Source organism: Scaptodrosophila lebanonensis, unplaced genomic scaffold, assembly GCF_003285725.1.
Source record: "Scaptodrosophila lebanonensis strain 11010-0011.00,11010-0021.00 unplaced genomic scaffold, SlebRS2 tig00000145-arrow-arrow-pilon, whole genome shotgun sequence".
NCBI classification, from domain to species: domain Eukaryota; kingdom Metazoa; phylum Arthropoda; class Insecta; order Diptera; family Drosophilidae; genus Scaptodrosophila; species Scaptodrosophila lebanonensis.
In genome coordinates, this window is record NW_022060590.1 from 831,279 (window position 1) to 836,899 (window position 5,621).

Sequence of the window (5,621 nt, forward strand, 5' to 3'; positions counted from 1 at the left end):
TTCTACTAAACTCCTGACTCCGCCTGACCTTCCGGGTAACATTCGGGTCAAGATTCATTTCTCAGTACCTTGTTAATCCAAACCCAACAATAAACGAATAAATAAACCGACCGGTGTACGCGTATGTGTCTCTAAATGGGCAGCGGGGATAATATACTCCCACCGCTATATACACACTATATACCCGCAACACCAGCTTACCTACATAAAATAATTAAATATACCAGTATATGCAAATACAAAAAGGAAAACCACAAATAACAAATAATAAGTGAATGCAAAAAACGTAAATATACTCCACACGCAAAAACGTCCAATAAATAAATAAATCGTGGATATACGATACTTGTACGCCTCCGGCAAAACCAAAAAAAACTTAGACTAAATAAATATATAAGTGCCACACGCAAATAAATAAGTAGAATAAATAAATAAGAATAAATAAATACACCCAAAAAAAAAAAACTGAACAAACAAAAAAAAAAAAAATCCTAATCGAAAATATTACTCCCAAAAAAAAACAAACTAACGATAAGTTGAACTTCAAATTCCCGCCCTATGTACAGACCCGCTAACCTGTGCCAAAAAAAAACCCTATCGATACTTATTAATATCGATGGTTCAGCCCAGGAACAGCTGTGCTAGGCCGGGACCATTCACAATGGACTCCCTGTCTATTGACAACTTATTTGCTGCTAAGCAAATAAATAAATAAAAGGTAATTAATACACTAACTGACCATAAGACCAATAAAAACAGATTCTCACAATTACAGACTCAATAACCAGACATGTAAGGGTGAGATGGGGATCCTCAGTATGACGCTGCACCACGGCACGCTGTCACTGCAGAAGGTAAACAACCAAAACAAACATATATGTATCGCACGCTTTACACCACCCAATTTCTTCCAGGCGCCGACTAAAACTCAAATCCTGCTCGGGCTATGGCGAATTGCTGCTCCTATGCTCTGCTACGTAGGGCAACGATGCTCCTTCCGCTTGGGACTGGACATGGACCTACTACGCAACCATACATAAGAAATACCAAATAACCACAAAAAAAAGGTACCTAACACAAAAAAAAAAAAACAAGGCAACTAGACTAATCTTTACTTAACACCTAACAGACATTCCTCTCGATCTTTTCAGCCTCGGAACCCCCTGTAGGGCAACAATGAGTGGGCACCAAGACCCCTCACGGACCTGCTACACTCGCTCCTTCGCTGCGCCTATTCTGCTGGTTACCAACCTACACCGCGCTGTAAGAAAGATGCAACTGCGGCAACGATGGGCTGAGCCCTAGTGAAGCTCACCCACGGACCTGGCAGTTGCACCGTTTCCCGCCGGCTCAGGGGCCGCCAGCAGCTATTGTTGTTGAAAGCTACATTAAATAAAGAAAACAAATCAACAAAAAAACAAACAACAAGACTCTGGCTTTTACTTCGCTTCGAATTGGGGCAACATTTGCTAAAATGTAGACCCAGGTGTATTTATATTGGGCGCCATCTTGTTATGTCCGCCTTTGCCAGTGCATCCCCTGTCGTTACGCCGGCTAGCCATCGGCTCAGGGTCAGATTCGACCGCGACAGGGGTGCGGCAGACCAACAATGAATTTATATATTTTTTCAAACACACCTACTCATATTGTCGGCTGAGGGACGCCTGTGGAATTTGGGTGGAGTTGTGGCTACTTTGGTGTCATGTAGCCGCGTGGCCCTCCCTACCTTGAGTCGGTTTTGGCATTTTGTTGCCGGCTCCCTTTAACATGCTTGGTTTGGTTTTTTTCTCCTGCTCCGGGACTTTTATCACCCCATCTCACCCCATAAATGGACTCTACTCCAGATTCATGTGCAAATTTTAAATTTTATTACAATAAAAATAAACTTTAATACTTAAGCCATTGAATTTTGGGACGCTGCAGTTCGTTGGCTATTTGTGCCTATTTTACTTATTTGAATTTGTAACCTCTTTCTACCTATACTCGAGTATGTAGTTATGAGGGATATTATTAACAGGAAATAAACAAAAAAAAACTGCGCCGCTCCAATACACATTACAAACTCCTTTACTTATATTAAATTTTATACATTTTCTTTTTTTCCTTTTTTTTTGTTTTTCTTTCTTAAGTATACATTTGAATTTTTGTTTACAATATGGTTACTTGTTTGGTGTTGTGTTTCTGTTTAATGTTTTATATTATGTTGTGATTGTTTGGGCTATGTGTGTAACAGAAAATTGTTAATTGTTTTGTGTGTTGTATTGTTATGTGACTTGTATATGAATGGGTGTGTATTTTGAATTTTGGCTATGGCATACATGTGTATTTTTCTTTTGGTGTAGTGTATTTGAGTTTGTTGTATATAAATGGACTATGTAGGGGTGGGCTTTATATAATTATGTGTATGTGTTTAAATTGGGCTATGAAAATGACGGATGTGTGCGTGTGGGCTGTATATAAATTTTGTGTATGTGTTTAAATTAAAGCTTATATGTAGACGGTGCATCAAAAAGGGGTACTTAGCCCGGATTCCAAAGAAATGACAGATGGTCTGGCTCCCGCTATGGCCGAGGTCCTGCCCAAGATACCGTATCGGCGGTTGGTGCCTTCCGCAGCAGGTATAAAAACTTGCACCGACGCTCGGCGCCGACCCGCGCACAGCACACTTTACAGGCCGCTCTTTGATACTGCTACTCCTGTCACAAACGGTAAGAGATTAGCCATTGGCATACTGGCCTCTTCTAAAACCCTTACCTCAGCATACGAAATCCCGCTAGTGTATTTTCCAGTCCCCTTTCGTCACTCTGTTATATGATTAGCGTTTTTTTAGTCACCTTCCTCTGCGTTCCAACTACCACGTGCACGTCTCTTTTTTCACTTGCCAAAAACTGTGCCTTTGCCCTTGCCGGAAACTACTTATTGCCATTCCCAAGGAACCGATAATTTCCCTTCTACCCGATGCTACTTTCCCCACTTTGCAACCCTCCTAATTGGTAGCACTGGTCCTCGCCCCTCACGCACGAGTACTTGTTATCGGCCCGCTCCAGCTGTCAATCGCGCGAGTTGCCACTCCTTTTGTCCGACGACATTTGTGGTTTCCCAATACTGCCGCGCCGCACATAACATATGCTTACAATAATTATAGAAAATAAAAAAAAATAAGAAAATAAAAAAAAAATTTTGATCGATTTTACCTCTCTCGGTATTCGAACTCACGTAAAGGGTTTATAATTGCACATTTACATAGCAATTGCGTCTGCTGATCAAGAATATATATACTTTGTGGGGTCTGCCACGCCTCCTTCTGCCTGTTACATTTTTCAGCTCCCGCAAACCTAATATACTCTTGTACATTTCATGTACAGAGTATAAACACATATGGATAAGTGTTAAACTGTACAATTTAATACATACACTTACATATGTATATGTATGTACATATAGATATGTATGTACTTTCATATGAGGATAGATAGCGCCTGCATAAAAAATAAAATGTTAATAACTCTGTATGTACATATCAGCGTTGCCAGGCCCGATTTTTAAATCAAAATTAAATATCCCGCGCGGGACAGGCTCAGTCCCGCTTTTCGGGAATAACTCGATTACGCGAGCAGCGTTCTGAGGAATTTGCACTTATAAGTTAGGACTGTATGTATGTATGTCGGTGTTAAATGTTACAGTGTTTAATTCGAGAATCTACTAGCCCTCAATGTCCCAATCTATATATTTATGCATGTGTATATATGTGAGTATTTTATGTATATACAGGTTTATTTATGTATGTATGTATATACATACATATATGTATGTACATACATATATAAAGTCGTTTGTTTAATATATCTGCTTTTTCAACCCAGTTTTTTGCATTGGGGCTTTATTGGTGCACGAATAAAATAGTATGTATTTATGTACATACATATGTATGTATTTGGGTAAGTGTGTGCAATCAACGCACAGCCCAAATGGTAAACGTTAAAAAGCTTCAAAGTGTAGGTGAGCACCAAGAAGTGGTTTTAGAAAATTAGAAATCCGATTAACTTTAAACTTGGTTTATGTATTTACTCTGAGAAAGAATACAGAAAAAACTGCGTTGTATTTTTGTAACTTTTCATTAAAGAGTAGAAGAAATAATTATGATATATGTATAGTACATCTATACTTGTATATGTATATAAAACAGTTTGTCCTGACTGACTGATTGGTGATCAACGCACAGCCCAAACGGTAAGAGCTAGAAAGCTGAAATTTGGGGTCAAGTATCCTATCATAGTGTAAATGTGCATTAAGAAGGTATTTTGGAAAATTCGAGCTCCAAAGGTGGGGAAAAGTAGCTCCAAAGTTTGTTTGAAAAATCCGAATTTTTCAACCGATCGACTTAAAACTTAGTTTCTAAAATCAATTAAAGAATACAAACAAAACTGCATACTTAGATTTTCGAAATTTGTGTTGGAGCTTGAATTATTGGGGTTTTAATATTTATTCACTATTTCAAATGAAAAGTTTGTGTTATACATATTTAATCGAGTTGAAATATGTCTATATATGAAGAATCATTAAATATTTTGGCCAAAAATGCATCCCTACAATTCTGATTGACTGTCAAAGTCAGGTTACTATTGAAAATTTTGTGACAAAAGTTACGAGAAACTTTTGTTAACTTTGTGCGCTTGGCAATTTTATTCTATTTAACAATTAAATATTATCAACAAGAAAAAGCTAAAGTCGGGTGTCCCGACTCTGAAATACTCTGTACTAGACAGCTGCATGGCTTCACTCATAAGGCACGTTAAAAAGAATGAAATCGAATTGAATTGAATTCAGTAAGTGGGACATTGAAAATGAAATGAATTTGTATGAATATGAATGTGTCTTGTGTCTAATAGCATACGACATTCATTGAAATGAATTAGAATAAATGAAACGTAAAACTGAATGAAACAATTGACATATCGGAAAACATTCGATTTATTCGAGTTACTCTGCTCTAGTTATTGTAAAATCTGCTCACTTTGATGCGATAAAGGCCGAAATTGAGGAATATAAAGCCTTTGGATATGCCATCACCAGTGATATATGGACAGATAATTATTTAAAAGCAACGTATTTGACCTGTACAATTCATTATATAATAAAAAGGGAGTTCCTCTGTTGCACAAAACAACCTGCAACCAACGCACACGCTTGAAATTTAATAACAGAAAAATGTTGTCTATTAGCCACCAATCCTGACAAAATTAAATTTAAATTTTTAAATTCTAATATAAAATAGATGTTGTAATGTTAATAATAAGTAAAATAAATACAAATGAAAATATAAATATCAACCATTTTATTAACTACAGTTTTTCTTTCTTCTTTACCGGTTTGTCATTCAAATCATTCGAGAACTACGTTTAAGTTTTTCGTGTTCTCACTCCATTCAATTCGTTTTTCTACGTTTCGACTGAATTCACTCAACTCATTTTGAGCATTGTGTATTCAAATGTGTTTTTTTTTTTTTGCCATTCATGCAGCTGTCTACTGTGTAGACAGAATATTTATAGAAATTAAACAAATTAAGAAAATTAAAAAATAAATTTGATCGATTTTACCTCTCTAGGTATTCGAACTCACGT

General features: G+C 37.0%; 1 long non-coding RNA gene across 1 annotated transcript; it reads left to right on the forward strand.

The window, feature by feature from the left end:
• Positions 1-808: 808 nt before the first annotated feature.
• LOC115629418 lies at positions 809-1,348 on the forward strand. The gene is made up of 3 exons (XR_003995906.1): positions 809-854; positions 915-1,067; positions 1,130-1,348. It is a non-coding gene; the product is annotated as an uncharacterized LOC115629418 (long non-coding RNA).
• Positions 1,349-5,621: the final 4,273 nt, after the last annotated feature.